Below are 23,141 nucleotides of genomic sequence, written 5' to 3'. Positions count from 1 at the left end.
CTCTATCACTTTAACACTCTTCTGACGTCACTGTCATGCAGGTTCCCTAAGCTGAATATATTACACTGTCTGCCACAGAGCGACTCAGCCAGAAGACAGAAATGGGGAAAGGAATGAATTCCAGGTGCAGAGCTTTTACATAACACTCCGACGTTAGTAGGTATAGAAATATATCTGTATGTATACAGCCACACACACATGCTTATATATATATATATATATATATATATATATATATATATATATATATATATATATATATATATATATATATATATATATCGCTGTTGTTGGAAGGAAAGCTCGTATCTCCAAAATGGTAACTTTATAGGATAAGGAATGTGGAGCCAGACGTCTTTCCTAGTCATTTTGGGTCATTTACTTTGGTTCATTCATCATGAAATTTACACATAATGTATAGGACCATGAGTATTATTAAATGATGCCAAAAACGGAAATTCTCTATATATAATTACAATATATATGTACACACATTGCTGTTTCTTTTCGGGAAGAAAACCTTGTATATCCAAAATGGTAACTTTATGGGAGAAGGTAATACCTGGTGTGGAAAACTAAAAATCAGCGAAAATGGAGATTTGGACGGTTTTCATTGAAATGGACGGTTTTCATTGGACAGCCACAATATCAAAATATACTGTATACTGTGCATATATATGTACGTATGGTGATTTCCAGTTTTTCACATGATTTGAAAATGCCTGTTGGCCTTTACATGATGTGTAAATTTCATTCAGGATGGACCAAAAGAAACGGCCCAAAATTACTCGGCAAGTTGTCTGGTTCCATTGATTTACATTAAAAGTGAAGTATGTTTTTTCCTCCTCCTGTAAAGTTAACATTTTGGAGACACAACATTTTGTTCTGACAGCAGTGATATATATATATATATATATATATATATATATATATATATATATATATATATATATATATATATATATATATATGCAATGCCTTATATATAGGTATACCTTAGTTTTAATGTAAGTCAATGGAACCAGACGTCTTTCCAAGTCATTTTGGGTCGTTTCTTTTGGTCCATTCATCATGAAATTTCCACACAATGTAAAGGACAAAAGGGTACAAATGTGGTCAAAAACAGAAAAATGAAAGATACAACAAAAATAGAGATACAAGGTTTTCTTCCAACACACACACACACACACACACACACACACACACACACACACACATGAATATATTCTGAATTATGTAATGAATAAATAATCTTTTTTTTAATTGTATTTAAAAGACTTCTTGGTTTCATCACACTGTGAGTTGTGTCATTAGATAAATTAGGGTTCATTTTTAAGTAAATAAACATTATGTAACAATATTGTCCCGTGTTTTCATGCCCCTACCAGAATAAAAGAGTTTTAGCCTGTGGGCGGGGCCTCATTTAATCCACACCCTGCATTTTAGAGACTGCATCCCCCTCCCTCATGGCCACATAGTGAGCAGTCCCATTATTTTGAAGCAAATGTGGCTGAAAATCAGTGCGGAACATTAAAAATTGCCACCACTGAAACGCAGCTTTTCTGCAGTTAGTGACTTTTTTGTGTTTTAGTGAAAACGATTTCATGTGTAACCAGCTGGTCAAAGCTGCGTTTGCTGGTCATAACCTGGCTAGAGTTCTGGAGTTCTGCTCAAAATGACCCCAGAGGGTTAAGCACAGGAGACATTTCTTGGGAGATTAGATAAAGTGAAAGGAAAATAACAGTATTTTCCAAATCTAGAGTTCCAAAGCTCCAGAGAAAATGTTCCTCCTAACAACCACCTGGAAGAGCTGGCCGTCCCCAGAACTGCCCCCATCAGATAAACCGCACTGAAAGCTTTGATCTCTGAGAGAGAGGAGAAGATCAAGCTGCTTCAGATCTGAAAACATCCACAGGTGTTTCTGTCCATCCTTCCACTGTGAGAAGATCGCTCAGCGCTGTGGGTCTGAAAGGACGTGGAGCTGATCGAGAAGAACCTCACTGAGAAAAGGAGACGGACACACCAAACAAAGAAGCTGAAGGGAATGACCGCCCCAGAGTCCAGACCTCAGCACCACTGAATGGGTTTGATTCAGAACATCATCAACCAGCTTCTCAGACTGAGCGTCCGTCTTCACTCCTGTACATTAAAGTGTAGAGGAGGAGTCAGAACCGAGAGAGAGGGAGAGAGAGAGAGAGAGAGAGAGGGAGAGAGAGAGAGAGAGAGAGAGAGAGAGAGAGGGAGAGAGAGAGAGAGAGAGAGCCATCGAGCCGTGTCAGATCGAGCTCTTGGTTCGTCTTTATTTCGCTATTTTTTTCGCTCTTCTTTGCTCCGGAGCTGATGCAGTGGCTTTGAGGCAGAGGAGCGAGGAGGCGGAGGAGGAGGAGGAGAGGAGATGGACAGCCCACGGAGGAGAGAGATGAGAAGTAAAGGAATAAAAAGGGAATAACGGCGATTCCTGTTTCTTTTTTTTTTTTTTAATGCTGGGGGGGGGGTCGTATTATTATCCCGCCTATAGACCAGCGGCGCTGGCGTTAGCGTGGCTGCTGGCCGGGCCGAACAGAAGGGTGTTGTCAGAATAAAAAAAAGGACCGAAGGAGGCAAAGAGAAGAAGGGGAGAGCGGAGAAGGAGAAGAGGAGGAGGCGGAGGAAGGAAGGAGGGAAGGAGGCTGACTCGGGGACAGAAAAAAGAGGTGAATCGGCGCGCGAGAAAGGCTGCGACACTTTTTTTTTCCTCCCTCTCTCTCCACGACGAATTAAAAGGCCGACCAGAAATAATAAATAAAAGGAGGAGAAAGTGGGGATGGCGTGAAGCGCGAGGGCTGGAGAGGAGAGGAAGGCGGATAGAGAGATAGAGATAAAGAGGAAGAGGGGGAAGAGAAAGAGTCTGCGGCCGCAGCTCCGCGTCAGCGCCGGATAGCCTCGCCGTTCAGGTAAGGCTGTAGGGGAAAACGCACGTATGTGTGTCTGTGTGGATGGACGGATGTGTGCGCGCACGATCTGTTGCTCAACACCAGCAGCGGCTCGTGTGCATCGTCACTGTCGTGATGAAGCGAGATGCCTCTGCATTTGCATATATTAGGAACAAATGCATTGCTCCTGCTGGTCTGCATTACATGCACGGGCTCTCTTGCTCTCAATGCACTGCCTCTGTTGCTCTGTGTCAGATACGTTGCTTGCATTGGTCCTCAGCTGGTCCTCAGATCCTCTTCATGTGCTGTTTAGAGCCGTACGCAGTGTGCGACCACCACTGGCATGGCTGGCCGTTGAGAAGATGGACTGATGTTTCTGCTCCTGATTTCTGCGCTTGAAAGAAGACGAGCCTCCCACCTCTCTGCCTTGTGCTCAATGTTTAATGCCATTTACGTAAGTGTGAGAGGAGCCGGGGCACCGCATAGAGAAGCTAGCAGCCCAGCTCGATGGTCCATCTGCCATGGGAAGCTCCACCGGCCTGGCCGAAGGGCTGAGGATGGGCGCTGTGGACTCGTCGTAGCCTGCGAGGAGCTCCCTCTCTTCTCCCCGTCCGGCCAGGGGGACATTTATATGCTAGGCTGGTTGGGCCGCTGCTCAGTCAATGGCAGAATTCAGCGCGGACAAGGAAAGCTCTGTTCTGCCGGCGTCGGCGAATTCTGCTTTAGTGCACAAGCCTTTCGTATTTCGCCGTTCAGCCTGCGCTGACACACCTGATCCTGCGAATTGGGTAGTCCGAGCGACGGCTTGGCTAAAATAGTCTGTCTTTTCATGCACTTGTAGCCCGTCGTGCGAAAAAGTCGTCTCAAATCGACGCGCTCGTGAAAATGGACAGGCTTCAAGATGGCTGCTGCTACTGTTTGTAGCTACGCTAGTGGACTTTTGTCCATGTTCATAGTTTATAACAGCGTGTTATACAGTGCCATCCACCACACAGTCAAGCCTGTCGGAGATTCTGAACAACTTCACGTGCTTTTATGCAACCGTGTGATGATTTGGTGGAGGGCTTGGCATGATGTGAGGCCGAGCTGGTGGCCTCCATTACTTAACTACATTAGCCTCAAACTTCCGAGCGAAGCTTGAAGTCCTCAGATGGCCAGGATACACCGGCGGGCCCAAATGTTTTACTACACACGTCTATAAGCGAAGAATAGCACGGTCACTTTGCACTGAAGCCCCTGTAGTTACTGAGTAATACACCTTGGTTTGTAATAAGCCTGAGATTTGAATGGATTAAACATCATTTGAATTTGCTCTAAATGGGGAAATGGTGTTGAGCGGCTGCATTAACAAGTCCTTCTTGAGTTGAGATGTGCAGGCTAGAGTAACCCAGAACCAAGCTTGGCATCTTGCTTTGGTGCAAGATGAGCATTAGCCATCACGACAGTCTAGTCTAGTCTAATGTGGTTGGGATAGTGTAGTGGTTAACACCTCTGCCTTCTACGCTGTAGACTGGGGTTCAATCCCCCACCTGGGTAAGCCCCCTACACTACACCAATAAGAGTCCTTGGGCAAGATTCCCAACACTACCTTCGCCTACTTGTGTAAAAATGATCAAACTGTAAGTCGCTCTGGATAAGAGCGTCAGCCAAAATGCCGTAAATGTAGTCAACATTCGACCAATTCCATCATATGTCTAAAAAAAACTCAATGGTCAACTCCTTACATGGCCCACCGGCAGGCCCAAAGTTCTGTTACACACTTCAATAGTCTGAGAACAGCCCGACCAGTTTGCACTGCAGTTCCTTAAAGATAAGACTGAGACTTTAAGGAGATCTGATGTAAACGACGTCGACCTTACTGTGTTGATGCTGTTCGCAGCGGTGGTGGTAGGAACCAGACGTCTGAAGAGTTTAGTGCCTCTACAAGCTCCCTCATAACAGTGGTTATGAATACGCTAATGTGCCTTGCTTTGTTGTAACGTGGAGGCGGACGCATGTGCTGAGATAAGCGACTATTATTGAGGGCAAATCCAGGGTCTTGGTCATGACAGTCCAGGTTCACATAACCAACACGGAGGGGATCGCAGGACAGACATTGCGAAATACACTCACGAAAACACAAACCCAAACACTTCAAACAGGACATACAAACAATTCAAACATATCAAATAAAGACCAGCGAAAACAAAGCATAAACAGTGGGCTTAAACAGGACACCAGGAAGACGTGGCACAGGTGGAGTCACAAAACAAGGGGGCAGGACTAGGGATACCAAGACCTAAGAAGCAGGTGGCCCATCCAAAGGTAAACAAAAAGAACATGGTGGGAGTGGGAGGAGCCAAGCCTTTTATAAAAGTCTTCAGCCTAAAATGTGTTTTTAAAACCCATTAGTGGTGGAGGGATACACGCAGGGTGTTTTGAGGTAAAGTAGTCCCCGGAGAAAATGAGGTTTTCCACTATTTTCCATCATCAACATTCCATATAAGCTCAGAAGACTCGTGTAGGTTCTCTGGTGGTTCTGGATGGTAAATAAAGTGTCTATATCTGTGTTGTAGTCATGGTGACGTCTGGTTCCCATCACCACCACTGTAAAGACGTCTGAACCACTCTGAATCTCTCTACCGCTGAATTATACACACATAAAATAATTGGGTGGGATTCCTGTTTAAATGGTCCTAAGTCATGTTGAGCGGATGTTGTCTACACTGTACTCGAAGCTTTCCTTTAACCCTCATGTGTTGTGTTGGTCTGGTGTTGCGTGTGGCTCTTACATGTGATGTTTTTTTAATAGGGAGCTTCAATCTGTAAAGTGCAGTGAGCTGCTTTCATATAGGTCACTATCTACATGTGTGTTTGTCTCAAGAGGATTCAGAGTGCTCAGAGTGAAGCAAGAGGCCAAGCCCTGTAGGCCCTCACAGAGGAACGCTACGTTGTTTATCTGAAGGTATCCAGATAGTCCTTCTAATGAGTGAATTCAGCTACTTTAAGGTGCACCAATTGCTGACACAGGCATTCAGAGCTTGTATAATCTGGACAGAAAAGTAATGACCAGTAGAATCGAGCACTAAAGCAGCCATGGGCTAAAACATGGGCTAGAGGGGTGTAAACCCCCCCCCACCCACCCACCCCCAGCACTGGTTTGTAGAACAGGAGAACTGTGTTGGTCATCCAACATCAGTACCTGAGTTCACTAACGCTCAATCAGATCCTCACAGCAGTGTTGCAACATCTAGTCTAAAGCCTTCCCAGAAGAGTAGAGGCTGTTACTGCAGCACAAACTCTGTATTGATACCCTTAATTTGAGAAGAAATGCTGGTGTCTGCAATCTTATTTTATTATTAGCCATGCATACCTCTCACAAACCATGGTATGATGAAGTGCCTCACAGCTGTTTTAGCCCAGACTACCTAAGTAAATGGTACTTAGCTTGGTTCTTTGAGCTTAGGCCTGTCCAAGTTTGGGGTCTACAGTTAGAGACCATAGTCCATCTGTGTTAGCTGTCCTCTAGCCCTTCATCAGTGGTCAGTTTCTCACCACAGAGCCGCTCTTGGCTGGACATTACTTGGGTGGTGGTCCACTCTCAACCCAACAGTGACAGTGATGTGTGTAAAAACCAGATTCTCCACACGGGGCGCTGTTTGTGCTCCTACCCCAGCCGGATCTCACAGCTGTGCGTAAGCCAGTTTTTTTGGCAAAGAGTAGCATCCGAGAACGACATATCTGCTGGATGGTTTAAGAAAAACATATATAAAACTTTTGAGATTTAGTAATTTAGTAATATTCTCGCCCAGATCACCACATTCTGCGCAGATCTTGTTGTAGGTTTAATAATTCGCATTTTACAACATTTAATTTCCTTCTTGTTAAAATGAATCCAGGCTAGTCTGTGCTCGGCTGAGCCATGTGCAAAATTTGAGCATCCCTGGTCAAATTCCACATTGCGTTGTGTACAAGTGCAAATACATTAGCATGTGCTCTACCGAAAACATACTTCAGCACATTTTAAGGCACAATTACTGTTGAATTTCACATATTAAGAAAAGAAAAACATAAAATGTGCCCTGTGCAGAAGTTACGACACATTTATTTTATGTTGTATGTTTTTTTTTCATAACATGTTATCAGAAGTTATCAAAAAAGAGAAAGCGGTATTGTGCGGTCATATCTGATGATATGTGGTGGTCTACATTAGAGCCACAGTCCGTGAGTCGCGCACCATACAGGTGTGTTATGTAGGCCTGCCGCTGAGTCATGCAATGAAATCAGGCCAAACTGTCTTTATTAATCTTGCTAAATGTACCACAGGGCTTTTAAATGCTCTGCCCAAAATGGCTCCAGCTCGTAGCGGTCGAGGGGGCCGTTAGGGGGATTTATGTCATAAGCTAGAGCGATGCTGGGAGATGCCTCAGAAAGGACTGGCCTCCGAACAGATAAATAATGCAGAGTAACGCAGTGTTAACTCGCTGATAACCCTGGACACTGCACTGCATGTATGTGTACATGTTTGAGGAAAAGTGTGTATCTGTGTGTGTTTGTGTGTGGTGTGTTGAGGAGGACTTGCATGGACTGCAGGCTGATTAAAGTTTAAAGTGTTTGAGTGGAGTGGGAGTTCTGCTGAGGGATGAGTTCTGCTCTGTGCCTCTGCTCTTTCAAAAAGTCGCAAACATATTTCCTCATATTCCCTCTTTTCTGGCTTTTCATGTTGAGGCTATCTAATAAGGCCTAGTTTCTGAAAAACAGCCCGTATGATGCTGGCGCATCGCTTTGAGCTCAGACTGTCACGATTGCTTGATTGAAAACTAGATTAAACCTTGATTATCCTGATTAGGGATTGTTCGATAGCGTGATATATTTGCGAGCTGTTCAAATCAACATGTTTACCACATCTCATTGTTCTAATAAGGAATCTCTACACTGATCAACAAACCACAATCAGGACAGAAAATGGACAAATAGATTGGTTGCACATTGCCAAGGTTGCCCCCTGTCCCCTGTCCTGTATGCTGAACATACAACAGGAGAAGCAGGACTGGAGGAATATGATCAAGGCTTCAAGGTTGGTGGAAGAAACATCAATATCCTTCGAAAGACAGATGATAGAACACTCACAGCAGGAAATCTGGAAGACCTGAAGGCTCTAATAAGGAAGGTTAAAGAAGAGACTTTATCGTGACAGGAAAGACTGCGAACTTTACCACTGATGGAGAAGATGTGGGGATGGTGGACAGCCTCTGTCTACTCACATCAGTTATTAATGACAAAGGATCCAGTACTAAAAAAATATGACACAGATCGGCACTTAGCAGAACAAAGATAAAGGAACTTTAAAAGATCTTCAAGGTCTTTGTTTGAAGAGACAAACAAAGACCAGAATTGTCCAGGCTGTGGTCTTCTTTGGGGATGGATGTGAAAGCTGGGCAATAAACAAGCAAGATAGGCAAATTACTGCTGCCTTTGAAATTTGGTGATGGTGAAGAGTTTTGAGAGAACCTTGGACAGCAAAGAAACCCAGCAATCCTAAAACCAAACCAAGCCTCACCCTCATTCAAAGCCCAGATAACTTGAAGCTCTTATTTTGAGGTTGGGTGGTATAACCAGAGTGCAAAATATGCCCTAGTACTCAGGGGGTCCCTTGTTGGCAGGCCACTCCAGTGCTGAGTGGTTGCTAGCTCACTCGCCATAGCAGTGCTGATGTTTCATTGGCAACAAAACGTTTGTTTTATCAGTCTCTGTTCCAGTGCGATTCTGTGCTCTTCCTCACATTAACTGAGATCTTCCTCATCTCCTCTTCTGTCTTCAGTGTGTGAAATGAGGAACAATCACTCTTTACACCAAACTCTTGGGAAACTGGGCGAGTTTTCAGATGAACAGATCTGTTGCAGCACACTGGAAGGTTTTTCAGAGGAATCCGGGCTTAGTTACAGTTGCTAGGTTATGAAGGACCAACTGGGTGAACCAGTCTGCTACAACACCAGCCTGAGGCAGAGCTGCAGACAGCATAACATCATAAAAAATAGGTTTAGGGCTCCCCCCAAGAATTTAGAGTTTGGAAAATCACCATCTAAAGGCTGTTATTCACATTTTTTGGTAAACTATTTGAATTTTTAAGTAAAATTTATGGATTAAATTTTTTAATCACAGATTTAAAAAAAAAGAAAAAATCAAGGTACATTTTCCAGGGTGATTCAAAAAGATTTCAAAATGATTGATTTCACTTGTAAATCATCACAGATCAATGCAGTAAACTGTAAATGGTTTTAGTGAAAATAAAGTTTATGTAATTGTACAAGGTCTCAATCTGAACCTCGTCTAGCTGTACCGACGACATCAACACCACAGTCAAACTCATCCCATACTGGACTGGACATGATTAAATGATGAAATTACAAGCCCTGTGAGTTCTAGTATGAGGCCTTTTAAAGATTTAGATTTTTGGAAACTAAAGAAAAAATCCTGTTTTTTTATTGTTGAGTTTAGTCAGATTTTTGTTTTCTGAATGGTCAATATAATGAGTAGATGACTCAGACTGATAGAATTGATAGGCAGCCCTAAAAGGTACATAAACATTTTATAGCTTTCTAATAGCTCTGAGTCATGTAATTCGAGCTAAAGTGATGGTGTGTAATAGAGTGGTCAGGTTGAACGGTCAGTTGATTGTCATTGTGTACACTGTAAAGAGCATCCTATGAAAAGCCCGTTTTGTTGTCCTTTGTCTGATATGGAAGTAAAACATAATAGATTTTTATGCCCACTCACACACTCATATATGAAATCTCAGCACAGTCTTTTCACCGCTACATTTATAATTTCATTCGAGGCTGTCATCCTACACCTTTAACTGACCTCTGCTCAGTCTTTCAGTGCTCTGCTACATTAAGTGAGAAAATCAGGAGATTATTATATTATTTATAAGTGATACATAATGCATTTATAAGAGTACCTTAGTAGTCTTTAATGCAGGACAACTGATTTATGATGATGGCAAAGTTCAGAGTTTAGTGCTGCATCATTTCCTGCCAGGAAGGTATGCACTGCAGAGTTAACTCTGCTGGCCAGGGAAGCAATAATGTTTAAGAGTTTAGAATCACTTGCCATACTAATCATTGTTATTGTAATTAATAATAACTCAAAGTATAGGCTGAAGTAATATAAACTAGAAATTAGAAGCCAGATGTTTTTTTGTTTTTTTTTTAATGGAAAATATTTATTTATAAACAATTTTACAACAAACTATTTATTATAATAAATATTTGTAGTCATTTAAGTTTTAAAATAGTAGATATTCTGGATTTTGACTGTCATTGTGGATATTAGTTTTATTTGAACTTCATTCTGGATATAAATTTTATTATAATTCACTCTGCATATAAATTTTATTATAATTCATTCTGCATATAAATTTTATTATAATTCATTCTGGACATAAATCTTACTAGAACTTCATTCTGGATATAAATCTTACTAGAACTTCATTCTGGATATAAATCTTACTAGAACTTCATTCTGGATATACATTTTATTAGAATTCATTGTGGACATAAATCCTACTAGAACTTCTTTCTGGATATAAATTTATTAGAAATCATTCTGGACATAAATCTTACTAGAAGTTCATTCAAGATATAAATTTCATTAGAATTTTTGTCTTGCTGTACATTTTATTAGAATTCATTGTGGATATAAATTTTGTTAGAAATTCTATTCTTGATATAAATTGAAATAGAACGTAATTCTGGATATTAATTTGAGTAGAATGTCATTATGGATTTAAATGTTATCAGAACATTATGTTCTGATAATGTTAATTCATGATTTCAATTTTCTAATTCATAGAAAAATATCCATTTCAGTTCTAAGCGATATTATGGTCATTTCGTACACATATCTGTCAACCAAAAAATGCTTTAAATAGTTGAAGACTCTGATTCTGACTTGTGGTGTGTTATATATTTGTGTTATGAAGCTTTTGCTGGGTGTCCTGTGATGAACTGTTGGCAGTACATTTGTAAGGTTTGCTGGTGCTGAAACGTCTTTAAATAGGGTCTCATTTTAAAGTTGCAGTTGTCTGGCTGTGAGTGTGGATGCAGCCAGATGTCTTTCTGTCAGCGTCTGTTTGTCTCCCAGAGATGCACTCAAGGCTGAACACCAAACGCTAGTCACACTAAAGAAAGCCTGAGCAGTCCGACAACAGCAATAACATCATAATCAAATCAAACATTTCTCTCAAAGTGTGGATTTGAGATATATTTTATAGCATCAGCAAAAACATTGGTGGCAATGCTATAAAATAGGTGGTGCTGAGGACGGTTTAGTGCCTCTCGCTGGTTTGTTCTGTTGTAAGTGAATGGCTAGACTTCTTCTAGAAGATTCACTAACAACACACCAATCCAATGAGAGTTAGCAAGCGAGCTATTTCCATATGTATTCTCACATATACATTCAGACATATTATTGTGCCTGTTCTTCATATTTAGCTGTTTATTTTGTACGAGTTAATTGTGTTAACCTAAGGGTTCAATAGAAGTTACTTAATGATAAATAATATTTTGCTTTATTTATAGTACTTTAAAAGTTTTCTGCCACAATATTTGACCACCATGTTTCAAATAGGAGGTATTCTGGATATTAATCTTATCATAATTGAATTCGGGACATTAATGTTATTACAACTTTATGCTGGAAAAGAATTGGATCATAATTTAATTCTACATATTTGCTGCGCTTGAACTTCATTCTGCAGTTCATTCTACAGGGGATTTTTATTTTTAAAAACATTCTGGATATTTTATTGAAATTCCACTCTGGAAATGATTTTTATTACAGTTCCATTCTGAATGGTAATCTTAATAGAAATGTATTACAATTACATTCTGGATAATAATTTGAATAGAAATGCATTTTGGATATTAATTTAATTGAAATTCCATTGTGGATAGTAATTTTATTTGAAATGCATTTGTTGTTGAAATTAGTTTTATTAAAAATTCATTCAGGATAAGCTTGTTTTTTTAAAAATGTTTACATTTGAAAACAATATAAAAAGAACAAAGAATATTATGTCTATCTATCTATCTATCTATCTATCTATCTATCTATCTATCTATCTATCTATGATCTATCCATCTATCTATCTATCTATCTATCTATCTATCTATCTATCTATCTATGATCCATCCATCTATCTATCTATCTATCTATCTATGATCCATCTGTCTATCTATCTATCTATCTATCTATCTATCTATCTATCTATCTATGATCCATCTGTCTATCTATCTATCTATCTATCTATGATCCATCTGTCTATCTATCTATCTATCTATCTATCTATCTATGATCCATCTGTCTATCTATCTATCTATCTATCTATCTATCTATCTATCTATCTATCTATCTATGGATTTAACTGGTCCTAACATCCAGAAGTCTTGCAGTTGAGTCTTAACATTCAGTTTGATGCATTTTTACACCCCCCGATTGCTCGGAAACCCTAGAGCCGAGACTCTGTCCACTCATCCATCCATCCGCTAACGTGCCCCGTGGCTCTGTGGGAAACTCCTCACACCTTCACCTCAGCCAGACAGGTATGAATGTGTGAACAGGAGCTGCACCTGGAGCCCATTGTCACTGCAGACGCTGAGTCAGGCGCTCAGGGAGGAGGACCCCCAGTGTCACGAGGAGTGTGGATGGCGCTTTCCGGAGCTTTGCCGGATAATTCCTCACATTTTAAAACTCTGCAATCCAGAGATATGCCCCTCTGAATGCCGTGGCCGCTGTCGGCTATCTTGGGCGAGTAAAGAAAAGGCCAGAACATTCACTGATCCCAGGTTTCGCTCAGGTCTGAAAGAGCCGCTAATCCTCCAATAAGATGCTTTTTGGGACACAGCCGGGCTTTAAAGAGCCTGTATTATGGAAAACCAAATTTTCCAGCTTTTTTGTTGATTTTTTTTTTCTTTTCACTAAGAGTTGATGCAGTACGTGAACGCTGATGGACACATACACTGCAAAGATAGTATATTTTCAATGTGTTGTTTTTGTGATGTCACAAAAAGCATCACAGTTGCATTCATCTGTTCAGGATACAGCAGTTATGATCGTTGCAGCCTGGACTGCTTTCTTAAACAAGGCACAATACAGGGCAATCAGAACAGAGCTAATTTGCATTTTATTTCTGTCTTAAAGGGCCCATATCCTGCGTTTTCTTTAGAACCTCTTTTTTTCCCCTTAAGGTCAATTCATGATATTTGTGTAGCTTTATGTTAATCATTTCTAAACAGCGATTTTTCAACCTCTCTTTGTTCCTTAGAATCAAACAGGCTGTTTTTGTTACTGTGTCTTTAAGACTAATATATGTAAATGAGCCCTGTTCTGATTGGCTCAGCCTCACTCACAAAGCACTCCAGGCTTAAATACTGCTTATATTACTACTTATACTGGAAGTATGAGTGGTCAGGGCTATACTACTGTAGGCAGCTAGGTATATATATGTAAATGTGTTGATTTTTGTGACATCACAAAAGCAGTGGGTTCAAAACAGCCTGTTTCAGTTCGAAAATGGTCATGAAAAAAATAATTATTACAGCTGTAATGATATAAAAAACACACAAATGTCATAAGTGGATCTCAGGGAAAAATAATAATAATAAATAAAAAATGCAGGATATTGTCCCTTTAATGGTCTACAAAATAATGTGCACCCTCAGTGAATCTGAAAGGGCGGCCTTGAAACAGCAAATGAAATGAAAACTCCTGACGTATGTAGGTCTGCACGGTCGGTGTGATCGAGATATGGGGGGTGGAGGGTGAGGTGGGGGGGGGGGGTGTTTTCCAGGGAATAAATGCTCCATGATTACTTTGGAGGAATGAAAGTGATTGTAAGTCCCTAAATAAAGAGACAAAGATAGAGTGATGCAGAGTTTTTCCTGCTGTTCTGAAAACTGCCTTTAATTATTCATTGGTTTAGAGACCCGGATCACAGCTGGACTTTAGTGCAGCTGCAGTTTGCAGTTTAGGGACGAGGCAAACCAAACAAACCAACACGCGCTCACACACACACACACACACACACACACACACTCACACGCACCAGCAGCTGTAAACAGACAAACAGACGGACAGACGGGAGGACAGACAAGCTGACAACCTCGATTTAACTCAATATCTCTGTGTTTGGCTGGGGAGGCCTTACTGCACAGCTTCGGCGTCCAGGCCTGAGAACTGTCAGTTAAATGTACTGGGTTCAAACATTTTCATCATTTTCAGATGAATAAAATATATGACATCAGCAACAGTTACTGCCAACAGTGAGTGAACTCGGCCAGTCCTCTTACTCCGATAACTGCGTGGTAAATTACGGGCAAACAGGTAAACTGGTTGGGGGTGCAGTGGAGCTGAAGGCTGTTACTACCGTGTACAGAGATCTGTCGCTTTATTAGTACATCTGCAAACATCTGTCTGTCTACCTATCAATCAATCTATCTATCTATCTATCTATCTATCTATCTATCTATCTATCTATCTATCTATCTTCATTTGAAAATAGACTGAATTACAAAACATGAACAGAATAAATAATCTGAATGAAATCACAGACTCACTTTAAGCTTTAGATCAGCTACAGCTGCTTTTCTCGCATCTCCAGCAGGAAACTTTTCCATAAAAGTAGAACAGTTTCTTGTGAAATGTTGCTAACGTTGCATTTTTTACGAGGCTGAAGCTTCTTGTGTGAATTTTCCCATTCCACCTTAAATGTGCCTGAGGCACCAGAATGTAACTGCTGCACCGTTTAAGGTGGAACGGGCAATTTTAGTGTTTGACAGTTTCTCGCTGCAGGTTAAACATATCAGGAAACCAGCTGGACTGACTATAAACACTAATCAGTCCATTCGTCTCCAAATTATCGATGTCCGTCTTAAATCTCTCTCTTTGCCGTTTCGTAGCTGCTAGCTGGGCGAGACTGTTGTCTGTGTTGCTATGGTGACCAGCCGTCTGCGCTGATCTTCAGGGTTAAAGGGTGAATCAGCAGTTCTACATTAACTCCAGCATTTAGGACCATTTACTGTTAAACTGTGTTGAAGGATCAGCAGAGCTTTATTTTACTGTAGAGGAGGATTATTTTTACCTCGATATATCTATCACTCTTTTTTCTATCTATTTGTTAGTCTATCTGTTTTCTAAACTGATAAAACCTGCGCTGAATTGATGTGATTTCAATGTGCTCATCATTTCCACATGAAAGCACATATCACGCTGAAAGTGAGTGAACTCAGTGACAGAACTGTGTCATTGTACGAATGTTGGACGTGTGTGAATGAACAGCATTCAAAGCGTGATGTTGTGTTATTTTAGTGCAGATTTAGTAAAGCCCCCTTTTTGTACCCACTGAGATAGTGCCAGTCTTCATTATTTCACCCTAATGGCATAAATTCAGTGTTATGAATTAATTACAGAATGTGTAATGCGTTCTATTTCGAGCACAGTAAGTCTCCCTGAAGGTGAGCATCTGGCTTAGTGAATTATTTTTCATGGTGGAACAAGCCCTCGGAATAATACCCGAGTGTTCGGAATGTGCCAGCGCTCGGCCTTTTCCGATCCTCCTGCCAGACGCGGTGTAGCGCGCGCAAGGAGGCCGTCCTCAAACCCGTATTGACGTTCTGCGAGTTCATTTCAAGCCAATTATGGATGAGGTGATGATTGTAGGATTGCATATTGATCTCTAATTTCAGGACCCCCACAGACCCCCACCCACTCCCTCTAGAGACATGTGTTTAACATCTTACAGGGCTGCCCACAGTAATCACATCAACCACACCGGCCATAATAAACCCCCACTCTGCCTTTCTTACTCACTCTGTTTGCCCTCTTTCTCTCTCTCTCTCTCCCTCTCTTCTCTACATATATATATATATATATGCACATATATAAACTCACCGGCCACTTGATTAGGCACCCCTTGTCAGTAAAAGGTTGGACCCCCTTTTTCCTTCAGAACTGTCTTAATTCTTCGTGTCACACTTTCAACAAGGTGTTGGAAACGTTCCTCAGAGATTCTGGTTGGTTATTTGAGTTCCTGTTGTCTTTCTATCATCTGGAACCAGTCTGCCCGTTCTCCTCTGACCTCTCACATCAACAAGGCGTTTTCGTCCACACAACTGACCGCTCACTGGATATTTCCTCTTTTTCGGACCGTTCTCTGTAAACCCTAGAGATGGTTGTGTGTGAAAATCCCAGCAGATCAGCAGTTTCTGAAATACTCAGACCAGCCCGTCTGGCACCAACAACCACGCCACGTTCAAAGCCCCTTAAATCCCCTTTCTTCCCCGTTCTGATGCTCGGTCTGCACTTCAGCAAGTTGTCTTGACCACCTCTACATGCTTAAATGCAGTGAGCTGCGGCCGTGTGATTGGCTGATTAGTTATTTGTGTTAACAAGCAACTGAACAGGTGTACCTAATAAAGTGGCCGGTGAGTGTGTGTGTGTGTGTGTGTGTGTGTGTGTGTGTGTGTGTGTGTGTGTGTGTGTGTGTGTGTATCTCTGTTGTCAGAATAAAACCTTGTATCTCCAAAATGGTAAGTTTACAGGAGAAGGAAAGAATATATTCTACTTTTAATGTAAGTCAATGGAACCAGAGATTTTACCAAGTCATTTTGGTTCATTTCTATTGGTTCTTTCATCATGAAATGTATAAACAATGCAACGGACAACAGGTACTTTCAGATCATCAAAAACTGAAAAATACACACACACACACACACACACACACACACACATTGGCGTTCAAAAGGTAAAAAAAAATTCCAGAGAAAATGTGGGTCCTAACAACCGCCTGGAAGAGCTGGTCGATCCCAGAACTGCCCCATCAGATAAACAGCACTGAAAGCTTTGATCTCTGAGAGAGAGAAGATCAAGCTGCTTCAGATCTGAAAACATCCACAGGTGTTTCTGTCCATCCTTCCACTGTGAGAAGACCACTCAGCGCCGTGGGTCTGAAAGGACGTGTAGCTGATCAAGAAGAACCTCACTGAGAAAAGGAGACGGACACACCAAACAAAGAAGCTGAACGATGGACTGACCGCCCCAGAGTTCAGACCTCAGTTTGATTACTTCAGGAAATCATCAACCAGCTTCTCAGACTGAGCTTTGGAGACGTGTCTGCAGATTCTCTGAGGAGCTGAAAGTGAAGCTCCTGAAAAGCGCGGAAGCTGGAATGAAAGGAAAGAGTGGACAGCGTTCCGCTGCTTCTCAGCTGTGTGTGAGCAGTGATGTGATACCTGTACCTGTTTAGTGCTCAGTTACAGAAACATCTGCATCAGTAAATACAAACATCTGTATCAGTACCAGGCGTGGCTCATTATTCCTCTCGACAAATGACTTCACAGACTGTATATAGCAACTTTATTGAACAGGAAGTGGGCGGAGCATAAAACAATCTAGGTGGCTGCCCACTGTTACATTGAACTAGGAGCGACGTGATATGGACAAAATACCTTCAGCAGAGGACAGGCTTCTGCTCGTTTTCATGGACAAGTACTGTTTATTTACAGAATGTAAGCTGCACTACGTAATATTTTCAGTTCAGTTTTCACTACATAATATGTTTTGTGTATACTGCATAATTAACAGTAGACACAGCATAATTTATAGCGGTTAATGAGTATTCCTAGAATTGAAAATTATATAGTGGGTAATGAATTTATAATAGTAAGTACTGAATAAATTATATTAGATACTGAATAATTCATAGTAGATACTGAATAATTAATAATAATTATAAAAAAAATTGATAAGCGCCTTTCAAGACACCCAAGGACACTGTACAATAAAAATGATAATAATTCATAGTAGATACTAAATAATTCATAGTGGATACTAAATAATCATAGTAGACACTGAATAATTCATAGTAGACAGTGAAAAATTCCTAGTAGATACTGAATAATTCATAACAGAAGCTAAATCGTTTATAGTGGTTATCAGTTGTTCCTACTAAATATTGAAAATCCTATAGTCTGTAATAAATAATTAATATTAGTTACTGAACAAGTCATATACGTAACTTTAGAATTTATAACAGAAAGTAAATAATTCATAGCAGTTAATAATTATTCATAGTAGATATTGAATATTCTGTTGTGGGTAATGAATAATTAACAGTAGATACTGAATAATTCATAGTGGTTACTGTATATTCATAGTATACATTGAATAAATAGTTTTTGCCATTTTATATTAATTCAAATATAAATTTGCATTGTTTTTATAATGTAATAACAGAATAATAAGCTTCAGAATATGGGATAATAACTGAGTTATGAGCCTGAGATCCTTGAGGGGTCAGAGCAGCGCTGACAGGTCATGCGTGTAGAGCTACGCGGCCGTTTCCTTGTGATTTTGAGAGAAACAGAACGAAACAGTCCAATCAGTAAGAACTATGACAGGTTTGTACGTCATGCTTTCGGTACAGAGCAGTAGCACCAAGGAAGCGCAGGCTTGTTAACTTGGATATCGTCAGAAACCATCATATGCTTTGGGAAATCGTGGCATTGATCGTAATCAACGCTCTGGTAAACAGAGCGATCTGCATTCAGAGCCGTGTTCCTGAGGGCAGGGTAAGTGAAGGTCCCTGTTGGCTCAACATCCATTCGGCTTTCTTAAGTGTCTCCGGATCGATAGAAATGGAGATGGAGGCTCTTTAAAGTGGCCGGTCAGACATGCATGACCGCTCGATGCCTGGACATGACCACTGCGGCCTCAGGAGAGCAGTCAAACGCTTTCGGAGCAAAAGAGGCGTGACAGCACCCTCGCAGACAGAGGCCTTCAGGGACGCGTCCCAATCCACAGCGCTCATGTCACGAAAGAGCTGCGCGATACATCGCCTGATACCTGCCTTCGCATTAGTGACTCCATCTACTCAACCCTTTAACAATCCCGGTATATTTCATACAGAGGCTTATTACCGAGTAACTACAGGGGCTTCAATGCAAACTAAGGGAGCTGTTGTTAGGTTATAGAAGTGTGTAATAACGCTGTGGCTTGTTAAGGGGTCTGTAGGGTGATAATGCGGGTCTAAACCCTCCTGCTGCTCTCAGCGAGAAGCGGATAGACACACCCATGTGTCTGCGCTTTTTAAAGTGTTTTTATCTCCCAGTCAAGGCTTATCAAATCAAATCACGTTTATTGTCACATCATATTTCCTCAGGTGCGAAGGTGAGTGAAAATCTTCCCGTTGTAGTACTTAAATACAAAAAATATGTTTGAAAACATGAAAAATATGTACACATGTACAACATGAATATACACATTGATATACAGCAGTAATGCAGCATTTCCAATGTACAGCTTTTATAACAGTAATGTAGGTTATGAAATAAAAGCTGTGATGTGAGATATATAGATATATATATATATATCACTGCTGTCAGAACAAAATGTTGTGTCTCCAAAATGTTAACTTTACAGGAGGAGGAAAAAACATACTTCACTTTCAATGTAAATCAATGGAACCAGACAACTTGCCGAGTAATTTCGGGTCGTTTCTTTTGGTCCATCCTGAATGAAATTTACACATCATGTAAAGGCCAACAGGCATTTTCAAATCATGTGAAAAACTGGCAATCGCCATACGTACATATATATGCGCAGTATACAGTATATTTTGATATTGTGGCTGTCCAATGAAAACCGTCCAAATCTCCATTTTCGCTCATTTTTAGTTTTCCACACCAGGTCAACACACCAGCTATTCTTTACATTGTGTAAAAATTTCATGATGAACGGACCAATAGAAATGCTCGAAAATCCCTTGGAACAAAACCTCTTTACATTGACTCACATTGAAAGGTTAGAGGGTTTATATACGGCATCCATCAAACGCTTTTCCATGACATAGGACCTTGAAAGGCTTTCTGGTTTTCCATTTTGGAGTTTTGGAGAAGCTTTGTTCATTGATCCTGCAAAATAGTTCATGCGAATTATATTACTACTGGGGTGCTAGCAGAAATGAGCGTTATGGTCGAGGTGTTCGTTGATAATAGTGAATGAGGAGAAGCAGCAGGTTGTTCTCTGTAGCTTCTGTTTGCCCTTTTCTATCATACTGCAAACGTTAACCAGACACAGAAACAGAAAAGAAACATTTTTTATGTTGTATTTATTCATTTTTCATGTTGTCTGTCTGGAGCACCCAACATCCATCCATCCATCCATCCATCCATCTTCTAAGCCGCTTCTCCATCTGGGTTGCGGGGGGGGGTGCTGGAGCCTATCCCAGCAGTCTTTGGGCGAAAGGCAGGATACACCCTGGACAGGTCGCCAGTCCATCACTGGGCAGACAGACAGACACAGACAGTCACTCACACCCAGGGGCAATTTAACATGTCCAATTGGCCTGACTGCATGTCTTTGGACTGTGGGAGGAAACCGGAGAACCCGGAGGAAACCCACACAGACACGGGGAGAACATGCAAACTCCACACAGAGAGGACCCCGGTCACCGGGCGGGGAATCGGACCCAGGCCCTCCTTGCTGTGAGGTGACAGCGCTACCTACCACGCCCTGAGGACCAACAGGCGTGACGTTTTTGTTTAGAACAGTTTTGCTGAAGCTAAAAGTCAGCATTGTGTTGCTCCAGTAGCAGGATATAGACCGTATATCACCCAGCAGTTGTCTAAACCTTACTGCGCTTCCACTTTCAGCTGCAAGGCCTTCAAAACGCCTGCTAAATATTACAGGGACAGTTAAAAGAGAGCTGCATCATCCAGTAATGAGCCGTGTATTTCATTTTAATGCCCGGTCCCCTGAAGATGCAGCTCATAGAAATATGAAGAAAAAGATGCTTCATAAATAAACGAGTGGGAATACGTGCAGATAAATGATGACAATTAACCCTTTACAGTCTCAGTCTTAAGACATACTAAGACCTATTATTCCGTGCCTAAAGGGACTGCTATGCAATCTTAGAAATGATGGTTGTTCAAGGGTTCTTAACCCTAATTGCTCGAAAAACACTTGGCATTACCAAAGCATTCTTTTCGTCTTGACTGACGGAGAACCTGTTGTTTATGGCTCTATACAGCACCAAAATGGGTTCTGCTATTATTACAAGCTTGACACTGTGACCGTAGAACTTTTTTTTTAGTGCTATCTAGAACCCTTTTCAAAAAGGGTTCTATATAGAACTATATACAACACATTCTCCATACATCTGAAGAACATTTTCATGATGCAAAGAACTCTTTAATCACGACAAGGTGTCTTTGCGTGTTCGTGGTTCTACGCAGGCTTTACTAAAGAACTGTTGAAGAACCGTGATTTTTAAGGGCGGAGGTTGTAGAAGGGTGCAGTAAAAGCTTTAAAAAGCGTTTTTAATACAAATTGAGCACGTGCTTTTCATCCGTTTGTGTCAAAAATAGAAAGCTGGCCTTTTTCCTTTGTGAAAACCTGCTGAACTTTAGGCCCTACTTTGGGAATCCAACCAAAAGCTGTGCTTTTTATTCCCTCCACTCATCCACTTACACAGTTATGTGGATTTTCACATCAAAAATTCAGAAAATTCCCTTTTTTCACGTGACCATTTTCCTTTTTGCGCTGCTTGAATTAAACAGGCTATTTTGGCTACTGTACCTTTAAGACTGAACCTATGTAAATTGGCTCTGCTCTGATTGGCTGCCCTGCATTATGTATTATTCAAAAAGCACAGCTGAAACAATCCTTAGAGCGTAAATTCAAATGAGCGGCGGTGAACTGCTATAGGTGTATATACTGTATGTAAAAGAGTTCTTGTGACATCTTGTGAATATATTAAAAGAAAAAGAAACATAAATACAAGCAAAATGTAAGATGTGGGCCTTTTAAATGAGATACGGTATGTTAAGTCATCAGTCATTATGTGGGCTCTAGTAAGAAAAACGTATTGTAAAACTTTGACAGTGCTCAAACGAGGTGTCCCCAAACTTCTGATGAAGGATGCGGCGATGTTCCCGAGAGAAACGCTCGAGGCCGTTTGTCTTTGAGCGGCTCTCCCTGGTGGACGGCGACAGATTGAGAGCGGACGTGTGGGCGCGCGAGCTCCAGAAATGAAATTAAACTTTCTTTCCTCTTTTTTTTCTCTCTCAGTCGGCGTCACTGCCAGTCTTTTCCAAGCTGTGTCGAATTGTTACACAACAATCTGAGCGAGAAAACCGGCGCATGCCAAACGCTTGTGTGTCAGGTTTCAGATCCAGACTGCAGGAATGATGCAGAGTCTGATTGTTTGACTTTCCTTTCTGTTGAGCTGAGCTTCATCGCTTTGTCTACAAGCGAGTCTCAGTTTCACTGAACGATGGCATCGTTCACAAAGACTCCTGGAACGCTGCTTTAGTCACACTCCCAGATGGAAACAACAGCACACTGTTCCAGATGGACGATTCCAGATACTCTTTTCTGAGTACGTGATGTATTGACAACAGCATCGATCATGAAAAGGACAGATTTAGACCAGTTATAGAGGAAACAACAACAGCAGTGTACAGTAACTATCCCCTTGCATTTCACTCACATGATTTTTCTGTGGCGGCAGCTAGAATTAGTACCAAATCTCTAGCATTGCTGCATGAAAACAAACTATACTCTCAAGTATAATCTAAAGAATACTCTAAACTCTCATGTATGTTCATGTACACTCTGAAGTAAACTCTGAAGTATACTCTCATAGATACTGTGATATATACTCTAAAGTAAACTCTGAAGTATACTCTCATAGATACTGTGATATATACTCTAAAGTAAACTCTGAAGTATACTCTCATAGATACTGTGATATATACTCTAAAGTATACTCTGAAGTATACTCTCATAGATACTGTGATATATACTCTAAAGTATACTCTGAAGTATACTCTCATAGATACTGTGATATATACTCTAAAGTAAACTCTGAAGTATACTCTCATAGATACTGTGATATATACTCTAAAGTAAACTCTGAAGTATACTCTCATAGATACTGTGATATATACTCTAAAGTAAACTCTGAAGTATACTCTCATAGATACTGTGATATATACTCTAAAGTATACTCTGAAGTATACTCTCATAGATACTGTGATATATACTCTAAAGTAAACTCTGAAGTATACTCTCATAGATACTGTGATATATACTCTAAAGTATACTCTGAAGTATACTCTCATAGATACTGTGATATATACTCTAAAGTATACTCTGAAGTATACTCTCATAGATACTGTGATATAT

The 23,141-nt window shown here is 40.8% G+C and overlaps 1 protein-coding gene across 1 annotated transcript in view; it reads left to right on the top strand.

Annotated features, from left to right (window-relative positions):
• Window positions 1-2,257: 2,257 nt before the first annotated feature.
• Window positions 2,258-23,141, top strand: part of nlgn2b (neuroligin 2b) — a 129,117-nt gene continuing 108,233 nt past the window's right edge. Inside the window, exon 1 of the mRNA XM_017723935.2 lies at window positions 2,258-2,933. The gene's annotated coding sequence lies outside the window, so the exon portion shown is untranslated. The remainder of the gene's footprint in view (window positions 2,934-23,141) is intronic.

The sequence above is a fragment of the Pygocentrus nattereri genome, chromosome 18 (genome assembly GCF_015220715.1).
Source record: "Pygocentrus nattereri isolate fPygNat1 chromosome 18, fPygNat1.pri, whole genome shotgun sequence".
In the NCBI taxonomy this organism is placed as follows: Eukaryota; Metazoa; Chordata; class Actinopteri; order Characiformes; family Serrasalmidae; genus Pygocentrus; species Pygocentrus nattereri.
Note: the sequence above shows the minus strand (reverse complement) of the source record. Positions and strands in the feature narration are given on the sequence as shown.